Genomic DNA, 13,437 nt, shown 5'->3' with positions numbered 1-13,437 from the left:
AAGAACTGAGGGGGAAAGCAAGCTCGTCAGCTGGTGTTCAGAAGACTCATTTATGTCAGACTCTTTGTGAGGGGATTAACATAAATTAAAAAGGGGAGCTTCTGAGTCTCATTTTTAACAATATGAAACCATTTTTCCCCAGCATAAAATATTTAAACAGAGGAGATTCCAAGTCTCCTGCTGTCCCCTCAGAGGAAACATTGAAAGCCCAGCATTGATAACAGTTCTGTTACTGTCAGACTCCCTGACCAGTGTCACCCGTGCTGTTATCTTAACCTTTCCAGGATTAATACACCTTTTCAAGTTTAATGAGATAAGTGACCTGAGAGACTTCTCCCCCTGCTGGGTTCAAAGGCCCCAGGCTTGGAGAAACTGCTTTATCTCAGGCCCTGATTGGCCTGGATGATAGGTGATACTGAGGAACCGCAGTGAACCGGGGAAGTGGCCTCTCCAGAGAGCAGATAGGAACCAGCAACCTTGGCCTCTCCTGTCTGCGAGACTCCCATCAGCGGGGTTCTGGCGTCCCCAGGATGCCGTCTCCCCTCTTTGATTCCTCCGTGCGGGCACTTTTACGTGCCTGCCTCCCTCACACGTCCCATCCAGAGCCCGTAAAGCCAGTCTGCCTCTCTCTTGCTATTTTGACAGGACATGGTTTTAAGTGTTGCTCGAACACGCCGCCAGGCAAACTGACACCCCGAAGGTTCCTAAGTCTTTTCCGAGCCCATGCCAAGCCTCAGGCCTTCGAAGATCTTGCCATTTTGTGGCCCTAGCGCAAACCACTGGGGTTTGTCTCATCGCATCTGGCAAAGCAAACCTCTCTGTTTTAACTGGGAACTGAATAACATGAGGCCTGGCTGCAACATCACACATCCTCACACTTCAAAGAGAAGTCCCTGCAAACGTGTTCAAATCCACATTTGATACAGAATATTTGAAATTACAGATTGTTCAGGCTGTCAGACACTCACGCGCTTCCAGGATTGTCAAACACAGGTGCTTTAAATCACCGGACCTCCCAGCAGCCATGGAAATTTGGTTAATTTCTCTATTTCAATGTCAAGATATGTGAAATACAAGATGGTGCTGCACAACAAATGCAGCCGCAGAGGAAACTACTGCAGGGAAAATGCTCTCCGAGGTCCACGCTAGAGGCTTTTCCCATCATTATTTACTGAAGGGACAAAATGAGGGCCCATGAAAGGGTTCCCAAGGCATCCATATGCAATGGAGCTGACACTACATCAGAGGTTAGTTACCGAGGGAATCGTGAGCCTCTGCGCGTGGATGCATGAAGCACGAGCAGCTGGGCAGCAGGTCCGAGACTGAAGGGAAAATGGAAAATTGGACTCCGTTAATGTGCCCTTGTTTGATCTTCTGTGCAATTTCCAAATAACATCAGTGCTCAGATACACCACAGAGGCAACGCGCACGGAGCCCCGTTTCCATAGGCTGGATCAATCAGTCTGAGCCGAAGCCTAAATTGCAATTATAAGAAAAAGGTTAAGAATCCGTTTTAGAAGTTCTCATGAATGGAAAGATGACATTGTGACTTGGATATGAGCTACAATATAATCTAAAGAAAACAATTTGATATAAAGGGCTTTTCTCTGTTTAACATTGCCTATATGAACTGCAATAATGCCACGAATCAAAACAAAACGGATTAACTTCCCTTAAAACTGATCCTGAGGACTCAGTCTCGACCTTCAGAGCTGTCGGCTGGTTTATTTTTGAAGCGTCACAAGATGTTAACATCAGAAACAACTGCATATTTCTTTACATCAACATTTACTGGGTCAAATTATGCACTATTTTGTCTTTATAATCTTTTGTCCAAAGTCATTTTTCCAATCGGTCAATCATGCCTTTTTCTTGATTTTGGAAAGTGTGAACAGCAGATTATCTGCGTTAACTTATGAGAGTGACAGTAAATGTGAAGAGTCGGAGTTGGCTTGCTGATGGATGTCTAAAGTCTTGGCGTGATTTATACAAGGAGTCATGAAATACACCAGCTAATGTGTGACTGGTTTGGGCAGCGTCCAGACTGCCAAACAGCTCTGTGACAGATCCACTGCACAGCATCACAGCTTTAACGGAACAGCACCGTGTAGGCTTGCTGTTGACTGAACATAACACACTACTAATGTTATGGAAGAATGTGTTACCGTACCAGATGGGAGCGAGTGCCCACGCCGGCGGTGAGAGTCGTGACACAGCATTTCTCTTGACAAAATGGGAAATCACCGTCCCGTGCACATGAGGGAAACAAGTGATTTAAGTGCACAGGATGCCACAAACTGCAGCTCGCCGAAGCTGATGGCAGATTCCTTCATGGTTTAAGGTTTGGTTGGTACTAGCAGCTCAGGCGGCCTCGTGTTCAGCGACAGGTGACCTCCACATCCTCTCATTCCCTGTGAATGCTAAATTTTACATGCAGGCAGAGGCCTGGATGCTTCCTGGGGAATTCCCAGTTGGACAATTTTGCTCCTTATTGAAGGTAAACACCAGCTTTCACTCACATTTTCTCATGGACGGATCGTTCTGTTTTCTGGTAGATGCAGCAATTTCACCCCAGCTCGGGTTGGTTGTTACGTCAGTGGCTGCTGTTTAAGTGAAAAATGATAAACTCAGAATGAATTATGCTACGTATACTTATTTAACTTTATCGGCCAACACACATCTGCTTGTTGCCAACATGGATGAACATTTTATCAAAACAGGGCAAAGGTTACTTAGACTTCAGAATGAAACTTTGAGACAGTCAAGATTAGTACTAAAATTAATTTAAAACAGAAACTGAGATTATAGTTATTATATTTACAAGTCTGAATTCATCCACACGCACGCCAGTGCTACAAGCCTGATAGGATTCCACCTGTTCATTCACACATGGTTGCTCATTGGCCACTTTGGGGTTCAGATTTGGGGTTCAGAGTCTTTCTCATGTATACTGGGATGAAACCAGTCATGTTTCGTTCAGCAGAGCGCTAACTCCACCACCTGAACCACAGCTGCTCCCCCTACAGGCTAAAACCCAGAATATCAACTATGTTTGAAAACAATAAAATAAAAGTCATAGTGTGCCATAGTGAGTCATAGTGTAGATACATATATAGGCGTGCGTTGTTGAAAAAGTATGCATGCTGTGGGTACTTTGGCTGGAAACCAGCATTCCTGAAGACATCCGCACATATAGATAACATACATTGTCATGACAGACCTCCTGCTGATTTACTGCCTGCTATCTATAGCCTTTTTCAGAATGTTGACACGAGCTGCTTATTGCAATACCTGACATAAAAGGATGACGTAGATATTTGTCAAATAAGTTGAAGTTTGCATTGTGTTCAGATTAGAAAAGAAGATAGAGGTTACAGTACATAAATACAACTTCAATACATAGGAGACAATAGCCTGTTGGAAAGAATCCCCACACTGAATATTTGCTCAATGTTATCACTTATATTTTGGCCGCAGTACAGAGATTCCACGAATTTTGAGAAATTGATAGCAGATTGCCCGCAAGATGCTTTCTGGCAAGAAGGAATGGGTAGAAACCATGAGTGCTCTTTTACTTTCAGATAAATTATAAAGTGATTAGTCTTTAAACGGCTCCGTTTGAAACTTCAGAAACATGTCGACTCGGTAAACAGCAGTCTGAACTACCGGTCCAAGTTTGGAAGTTAACTGCGTGGAAGTCTGTCTAGATTAGAGGGACAGGAATTGTTTAAATTCCTCCTCCATCCCAAAAAAGTCTTTTTTCTAATGAGGCATTTGTAGCGTCTGTTTTTTTCCCTCTAATAGGGAACGTCAGGTGTCAGTCAACAATAGACTGGCAACCTGGGGAGCTGTAGCAGCGCCGGTTCTCTGGTGCTGCACTTGGATGGAGATGAGAAAGCATGAGGAAAAAGACAGAGGTCTGCTTTCTATAAAGTTCTGGTATCCAGAGAGGCGGCTCCACTTCATAATCATAAATCGCCTCGATGAAAATATGGGGTTCGTCATATCCTAACGTCACAGGGAGGATTCGGAATGAGAAAGAGGCAGTTCTCCTGACGCCTCAACTTAAAGGGAAAAATTAAAAATTTCCAAAGTTATCTGCTTGTTTTTATGGGATGTTGTGCACGAGGGGAACGCCGATGCCTGGACTTTAAGGTAAACGCCTCCTCTCCTTAGAACAAATGGGTGTTTGGAACCAACATCTACGGCTCCAAGCCCAGCGGAGGACTGAGATCTCTGACCTCGGCCTGTCTTGCGTTGCGGCCAGCTCCAGCCCGTGCATGTAATACTGTTTGTAAGGAGAAAACTAAACAGGGAACAGCACTGAGGCATGACAGGAATGTGTTTCCATTGGAGGGAGCTCCAAAAAAGAGCAGCGAAAGGCAGAACGAGAATAAATGTTGGGGCAAAGTCGTCTCCTAAAGGGCTACGCACTTGGGCCGAAGCGGAAGACTAATGTTATTGTACATCGGCTGTCACTCCGCCAGTGCTCCTTCGCCAATTGGTGGACGGCCTTCCTACTGGTTTCCCTCCCACCTCTCGCTCTCTCTTTGTTTGCTCAGGTGGCCAATGACACAGTTCTAAATGAGCCCCAATGAGCTCCCCCCCCCCCAACATTTTCTGCATGCAATGCCGTGGACTGTGTCATCGGGCCTGCGGAGGCGAAGCTTCAAACCAGGATCACAAGCAGGAAGTCAAAGGACAAGTACTGAATTAGAGCAGGACTCAGCCACAAACGGAGGCAAACGGAGGGAGAGAGGGAGCCGGGGTGGAAGAGCAGTAAACTGGGACAGAGGACAAGCGAGAGCCTGACCACCCATTCTGAAAATCAGAGACGGGTGGTTGTAAACCACGCCGGCCATCTCCGTGTACAGTGCACGGAGGTTGTCATGGAACAGAGCTGTTTGGAGTTTATTTGATCATGCCATGCCGTCCCAGGCCCTCTGTCAGTAATCTCACTCTGAGACTAATTACAGTGTAAACACGACATTAAAGTCTGTAGCCCACTCCGCCTCACTATTTACCTTTTTGTCCTAACAATCCCGACATCCTCTGCAGATTGATTTCCTGCACACAAAACTGCCTCCCGCTTGAGTTTATTTGTCTTAAAACTTGTATGCGACCCGCAGAGAAGTCAGCAGAGTTGGTCCCACCTGCAGAATTCTGCTCGAAAAGTGGCACAAACAGCCATCTGGAATGTTATATAACGGCTGCCTGCCACCAGTGTTCAACACTCGCGGGTGGCAACCGGCCGCAGAGCCCAACATCTTACTCTTTAGCTCGACTCGCATTGATTAGCACATGCGCGGCTGCTGAGGAGTGGTCACCAAATGTCAGTCACCTGCGTGGCTCTGCCGGGGAACGTAATTGCTACCACATGGACCCAAAGGGCCGGAAGAGAATGCTTTTAAGGCAGCCGGAGAGTTATGGCTTCCAAGATCTTTAAGAGCATAAAATAAACAAGGAAACTGCTACTGCATGCAAGTCTGTGTCTTTTGTACTATCCATTCATGAAAATTGTAGCTTACTTGACCCTACCCACTCAAGGTTGTTAAAACAGTAGTAGAGGAAGCACTCGTCTTCTTTTGAAATATGAAATACTCCTAAACCTCGTTTGGTTTTGCAAAGCAATTTCCGGATGTCAGAATGTTCCCATTAGGCTGCTTCTTTACATCATAGCTAGCTAAAGCGAGCTCAGTTTCCTGCCACACAACGCCCACATTTGAGGCTGAATGTATGTTTGCGTGCGTGAGGTTGATCTTGGGAATTGTGGTATAGTTGCGTAAAGACCTCTCATTCGACAGGCTCAACTTGCAAGTAGAAAAGTTTCTCTTGTTCTCTTGTTGTTTGATTCTTCAGCCGACACCTGAGCAGCACCGATGGGTGGGAGGTGTTTGCTGTCGGGGAGGTGTGGGTTGTTTCACAAAGCACAGACAGGAAATGAACCCTGGTATCAAGCTCGAATCAGCTACATCTGGACTCAATTATTCATCCTGGTTGTTTTTTCGGTGGGTGATAAATGATTTAGCCGCTGACACCACTTCTCAAATGCAAATATGTCTGCGATCTAGTGCAATGCAGAAATACATGTATAGAGGACAAGATGAAGTGTAGGGTGATATGAACGCTCTGGTTTTGCAGACCCACAAATGGTGTTAGATCACAGCATGGAATCATTTTATTGCAATATTTTATTTTTATCTTCCAAGGACACTGTTCTTTTAGATATTAGTCGAATTTCGTCAGCAACAATTCTTCCTAGCTTGATTTGTTTCTCTGCCATGATTAACGGCATTCTTTGACCATAAATCCCCCCAAAAGCCTTCAGTAATTTAAAAACAATGCAGGCCCGTTATTATCTTTATCTTGACACCAGCGGCTGATGTTTAAGCTGATTTTGTTGCACTTGCACGCAGGGCGGAGAAGAGCAACAACACTCAAACATCGCTCCAGTCCAAATTAAACACTGGCATTTTTTGCTGTGACCACAGACGGATGTTTAATAGCTCCTTGGAGGTTATGAACTGTTGACAGTTAATAAGTCATAAAATCTGCCTTTAAAAAGAGGGGTGGATGTTAGATTCCATCTGCAGGGCACCCAGTACAAAGAACCGGAAAGTAAATAGCCTGCAATGAAAGTGGACTGGGATCTGTCATTGGCTGCTCATGGAGAGTCTCTAGAGCATGTCCCTCAACGTTTCCTGATTTCTAGAGGCGTAGAGGAAAAATGACCACATTACTGAGTAATTTTCCCTCAATGTACACTGGCTTTTTCTTTTTGGGGGGGACTTTTGAAGACCGCGGGGCCTTGAAGGTAGGAGCCAGCCCAGCGCAGGCAGCTGACCTTCATGATTACACCTTGTATTATTGTACTTGTCATCTATTTTCTTTGGCCCTTGGGATGTTTGCCATGGCAACAGCCCACAGCGGGCTGTCGGGGGCTGACCCACGCTGTCCTCTGCATTTCCCAGCTTGGCCGTGATGAAGGGAAGTCTCTGCCCGTGATCCCTAACCCCTGATGAGGAGACTTCTCGATTTCAGCTCTAGGTCCTCCGTGGGCCCCCTGTCCCTCTGCTCCTTCATCACTGCTCCCCAGTTCACCCAAACAGGGCATCCCTAAATTAAAGCAGTTCTTTTTCTGAACCTCTTAGGTTCGCTTCGACTTGGATGACTGACAACATTTCTAACCCTAACTTTAGCCGACTCCTGCGCCACCTGAGAGAAGATGGTCACCAGTGAGGAAAGACAGATCCGGTCGGGTTGATGGAATTTTTGAATGCTGTTTCAGCCCACGTAGACACGACACGCTCTGCACAAGATCTGTAAACCTGTCTGTACGCTGCAGGTCTTGACCTCGACATGTTGCCACGGACGCAGGACGGAAAGCAAAACTCCGCAGACGCACTCAGGCGACTTTACCTGGCAGCAAAACTAACAGCGTTTTGGCCGCCTGCTCTACAGATTTAAATTGTTTTTGTGCCACGGAGAAGCAAAACGTTCTGTTTTTTGTGTCCTGAAGGGTTGAAAGACAAAAATCTATTTACAAAAGCATGAAAATATTTTATCACTAGCAGCAGGGGCAGGAGTGTTTTAACGATCCGATCCACAGGCCTCTGGCTGGATGCAGGCTCGCTCAGACTGCAGAGATCCCGCTGGTCTGCCTGCCAACCCTTTGGGGCAGTGCTGAGATGAAACAGATAAGATAATTATCTCTAATGAAATCCAGATATTCTGCCCCGTCTGGATGAGAACTATCTGAGGCCTTTTCTCCTGTTTCCTTCTTTTTTTCAGAGGGGTGTTCCATATTGATCTTGAATTTGAAGGGAGACTGCAAGTTGGTCCCTAATTCAAACCAGAGCTCCTGCACCAGCCCCGGTGCAGCTTTGATACCTTTTGAAGTTCCGCGAGCGAACCCGCCACAGTCAGCCTGCCGGACCCGGTCGTCATGACAACCCTAATTATCTTCCTTTACAGCCTCGTTTTTAAACAGGAAGGCGGCCATTATGTTCTTCGTGCATTTGCATCTCTCTGCGGCAAGTGTTAAAGGTCGGGGAATGAAGCAAAATAACACGTAATACGAACACGTCAGAACGAAATGTTGCACGCTCGAGAAAAAAGAACAGAAAGGTGACTCACGGCAACACATTTGATAGTCTGACAGGCATTTCTATTGTGAAACATTTCTCACAAAATTACTCACTTAAACATGTGTTCACAAAGACGTTCCAGAGCTCTGCGGGGGGGTTTCAGCTGAGGTTTGACTGAACCACCTCTTTGTACTTTGAGATGTCTTTCGCGTTGTCTCCATGCTTTTTTTCTTACGGGCACGTCACCCTGTTTTTCCCATCAAACACCAAGCAGCTCCTTCTCCTTTACCGGAAAACACCGACAAGTTGGGAAAAGTCGAAAAATTGTGAAATAATAAGCCAGCCATCCATTCTGCTCAATTATTTTTTGCTTTAATGAGTTGACATTTATCTTAACACGATACATTAGTCATCTTTACAACGTGATAATGTAGTCCTAATACTAGATAAACACAGCGCTGTTTTTCCTGATGGTTTTCCAGTCGTGTTCAGATGTCTTCTGTGGAAACTTAATGTGCCATTTCTCCACTTTTGGATCATGTAAGCCTGTAGCGGGTCGCCCAGAAGCAGACTAAACGGCTGTGTTCACATGGTAAAGACATATGCTAATGCTAAAGCTGCTAAGGCATATTGTCTGTAATAAAAGGTTTAAGGTTTCTGTGTTTTGCTTGATGTCAGCCATGAGATTTGCAACCCTTGAATATTAGCAAAAGAGATCATCAGTAAACTGATTAAAAGCTATAAAGTCAATTCAGTTTATCATTCAGATCTCGGGCTGAACTAGCTGGGCTCCACCAAAGGTCACAGAGTGCTGCGAATCAAAGGGGGAGCCAGAGGTCGACCAAACAGGCTTTTCTCCCTCTGCCCTCATGCAAAACTATCTGACAAACACCAGCGATCCTCTTTGAACTTGATTTAGCACCGAGGTCACAAACAGCCGGCCCTCTGTTTATGGAGGACAAAGCCAGCGCGCTGATGACATGGAGATAAAGGAGTTAGATTATCAGCAGCTTCTTAATGGGCTCTCAGACAGACACTCAAGGTATTAACCCGGTCTGCGGGGAAAGAGGTGGTTTTCACTTTTATGTACAGGAAAATGTGTCATTGTCTGTTGAGTTTGACCACTGACTGATGCTGGTGGCAAAAATGGAACATCTTTGTTAAAACCCAAGCAAAACTCTTCTCTTTTTACTGATTTACAGCTATATCATACATACAGGGGAAAAAAATACCAGATTTTAGATTTTTACTGTTGGCGTCCTGGTCTTGGTCCTCTAACCAGCTCACACTCATAGTTGCCTGATCTTGACGCCATGTGTGAAGAATCAGCGTCCCCTCGTCGCTGCTCCTGCCGGAATGTGTGGAAATAAATACACGGTGAGTCACCGATTACAGTTTATAGAATATCAAAACCAGCCGAGGAAACATGACGCATTAAAATCCTGTTTACTCAGCGGAAACTTGTAACTTTGAAGACTCGCTCTAAACACTAATGTAGTTGAATGTTGGGAGTTATTCCTGGGTTATTTTAAAATCTAGACAATAGCGAGTTTTTTCCCCCTTGTTGAGACGCTGCGTCTGCCTCAGAATTCATTAAAGTGCTCCAGAGAGAATAGGGGGCTCATTGTTACCCCAGGTAACAACACATCAATTATCAGCTGAGACTGTTACAGTCCTGGTATTCAGCTTGGGTGCGACTGGTGGCCAGCAGGTTAATGAAGGGAGCAATGGGATTAATACCCACAGAGTGGAGCGCCCTCGGGGACAGAAGCAGGGACGCGGCGTCATTAGGGGCCTGTTAACCTCTGGGCAGTCTGCGCAGGGCTGCAGATCTCCCTCCGCGCCCCAATAAGGCACAAACTGTGCTCCTCTCACATGCAGGGAGGGGGTTGCTAATGGGCTGAGGCTTTAGAGCACTTCACCGGGACTGTTCACACCACACATGCTCTGCTGATTTCACTTTCCACCATCACTCAGATCTCTCTCTATGTGTGGCGCCCTCGCCAAAAAAAGCAATATTTGGACACTCATCAGATAGTTGTGAGGTATTATTTCCCCCTCTTTTGTATTTCATGCCTGGATTGGGCCTGCAGTTATATACATTTATATATACACCCCATCTTGATTGGGCCCAAACAGAGATGTTTAGAATAGCTGCGCTGGACGACGACTGGCCTCCACTTTGTATGTTTATGCTTCCTGTGAGAGGCCCTCTATTTAGGGACAACCGGAGAACACAAATAATCATCCCCCTCCAGTCAAAAATCTGCTTTTATTATCGGCGCAGAGTTGCCATGCTTTTGTGTACGCTCATGCTGCCTTCTGATTGCCTGTTTATTATTACAGCGTTTCTGCTGAGCCAGAGGAGACCCGGCCAGTTCTTCGGAGGTGCCAAGCCTTTTTCTTGCCTTTTCCTCTCTGTGACATCATTGTGTATTCCCCTAAAACACACATACACATGCTCGCGCCTTGGTTACAGCCTGGGTGGCGGACAAGGTGCACACGCTGTAGCTGGGGGGGTGTTTTCTGGTCCTGGACACCGTCATGTCATCGTGCCGCGACGCTCTGTGACCCAGGGGCCTCTTACTGCGATGAAACGCGGGGCTGGTTATGGCATTTTTAGTCCAAATCTGTAATTTGCCAACTTAAACATGGTGCCAGTCCACAAGCCTTCAATTTAAACAAGCATTCATTTGCTGTGTACTCAAACAGTCAGTTGTGTCCACTTTTACTAAAGTGGACATCTCAAATAGGAATGGCTTCCACGCCAGGACAGCGCTAACTCACCAAACGCAAGGATTTATGTTGTTGTGTCACTGAAACCAATAACTGGTAGCGTTGACGGATTCTATGAAAGAACAATTCAAATTAAGTGTCCACATTTTTCAGTTCAAACCGTGAAAAAACAAATGATCAAAATAAGCTTTGTTAGGCCCTCCACACTGAAAACTGATCAATAAAAGAAAGAGTTCCTCTGGCCTGGCTCTGAAATAAGGTATCCCTGGAGAAGCAGCGTTCAGGCGTGTTTTTGCATTCAAAGAAAAACGCACTGGAAGGAGATTCCTGTGTATTTACATCAGGTGACGACCCTCTCTGAGCAACAAGCGCTGCCAAGAACATAACGTATGATGTTTGCAGAAATTCCCTGATTATTACGAGAAACACTGTCCAAAAAACACAGCCGAGTAAGACGTCGCTGATATAACCCAAGAGGGGAATTTTCTTTGCCATTTTGCAAATGCTGCCCTGTTAGTGAGTGAAATGCTGAAAGGTAAGAAGAGCTAGGACAGAAACTGAGCTTTACTCTCTTTCTTTAAGCATATATATATTATATATTTGGGCTTTTAGTCTGCCGACCCATCTATACGTCTGACCTGTTGCTGTCAGTGTCAGACCCTCGCAGCAGGTACCCGCTCACCCAGGACCGTGCACGCACGCCTGCTCATATATCAGAGCCTATAATTTCACTCACCTCTCGGGTCACTTTGGGTATTTCAATAAACTCTCTGCCTACATGTTTATTTTTATTGTGAACATCTGACTTAAATTTTAGGGGGCACAAAATGGATTCTGCTAAACTATTAAATACAGACAGCTTTAATGCAGTTACTGTATCTTTTCCTAGTATAGTTAATTTAGTAAATGATGTAATTTTTAGGTCTAATTTTTGCTAAAACCTGGCATTTGAAAAACTTTATAAAGTGTCCTTTAAAAAAAGGATAAATAAAATGGATTCGCTGTTAAACAAAAACTGTCAAAATAATTAGAAAATAGTTAAAGCAACAAAATATATGGCAAAACGTAGATCCAGACATGTATATATGGACATTTGTATACACATACACACATGCATATATACATTAGCATCCTTTATTACTCTTTACCAGCTGGGCCCATGTGTTTATCCCCTGTTACAGCTCATTCTCTCAGTTCTCTATCTAATTAGGAGGTGATCATTGTAATTTCCCCCACAACAACAACAACAACAACAATAATATTAATAATAATAGATCAACTCCTCATTTGGAGTTATTTTATCTACAGATCTTTAGGCCCCTCATTAATCAATATTTTGCCCTTTTGGAGCTGCTCCTGCCCTTTCAGCATTCTCCCCACTCCACCCACGTACCCACCCACAGGCCTCACGCGTGCGCGCGCACGCACACACTGAGGTTTGAGGTATTGTCCGGTACTTTTGCAAGTACCCGTCCCTTTTAGAACCATGGGGTTAGTCCCCTTCGGCGTAGCAGAGGTTCTTCCCTCGCTGCTCACCTTTCGCTCCTGCGGCTCCACGGAGACATCTGCAGGTGTCCACGTTTATAAATCCATGTGATCAAACCTCTGGTGATCTGAATGAACGACCTCTGCAGCCTCTTTGTGCGTGTCTGCGTGGAAGCGGAGCTGCTCTGAGCTCCTTCTCTCTGTCTCTCCCTCTCCCTCTCTGCAGAGGCTGCACGGCGAACCGCTGCATGAACATCTGCTCACTTCACGTGACTTTTTTTTAAAAATACTAACATCTGTTCTAAATAGGTTTCATTCTTTGCCTCTGCGTCGCGTCAATTGCCAACTGCTTCTCCCCTGAAAGAAGGGAGAGGGGAATCTTACTGAAACTTAACCTGCACTGGGCCAGAATGTGAATTCTTTTAGCTGTAAAAATCCCATTTTTTCGCGTCCCACGCCGAAACCGTCTGTGCGTGTTCGAACGGCCCCTGCTTATTTATCTAGCATTTAGGGGAAAGACTAAAATGTAAGGATTTTTTTTGTAAAAGCCGCGTTTTAATTTCAGTTATGCCTCCGTGTGTGTGTATATTTTTCCACTGAAACTCTCGGGCCTGTTTTCCTCCATGCTGCCTTCACGGCCTCCTTAAATTTCATAGACATCTGGGAATTCCATACATGCCTTGAAAGCCAATTACACACCTTCAAACGGACACAAACTCTGGTTTGGACAGTCAGAAACACTTTCCCATGATCAATCAAGATTTATTCTGCAGAGAGAACTGGGCTCGGAGCTTTCGGGGAGGCACATTCTTATTAAAGATGTTAAGCCAATATATTTATACATGTTCTTGTTTTAACCCTGATTGTTTTTCTAGCGAAAATGATTATAGAAAGAAGACAAAATCCGCGGATTATTATGGTATATGGACTCAAAAGGAACATGACCCAATATCAATAATCTTAGGATTTACTCACTGAGTCGTAAGTCCTAAAATTCACGTTCAGATAGAAATTTAATTGTAAATTGAAGATTCTGAAAAACATTTTCAGTCGTCAAACATTACATAAAAACGATCAATGTCATATTTATATTTAAAGATTTGGATTCCCGGTTACATGAGAGAGAGAG

The 13,437-nt window shown here is 44.9% G+C and overlaps 1 long non-coding RNA gene across 1 annotated transcript; it reads right to left on the bottom strand.

Moving 5' to 3' along the window:
* Positions 1-8,437: 8,437 nt before the first annotated feature.
* Positions 8,438-12,560, bottom strand: LOC115250418 (uncharacterized). The gene is made up of 2 exons (XR_003888970.1): positions 12,360-12,560; positions 8,438-9,435 (listed from the first exon to the last, which is right to left on the bottom strand). It is a non-coding gene; the product is annotated as an uncharacterized lncRNA (long non-coding RNA).
* Positions 12,561-13,437: the final 877 nt, after the last annotated feature.

This window comes from Takifugu rubripes, chromosome 7, assembly GCF_901000725.2.
Source record: "Takifugu rubripes chromosome 7, fTakRub1.2, whole genome shotgun sequence".
NCBI lineage: Eukaryota > Metazoa > Chordata > Actinopteri > Tetraodontiformes > Tetraodontidae > Takifugu > Takifugu rubripes.
This window is presented reverse-complemented; position numbering and strand designations above follow the sequence as displayed.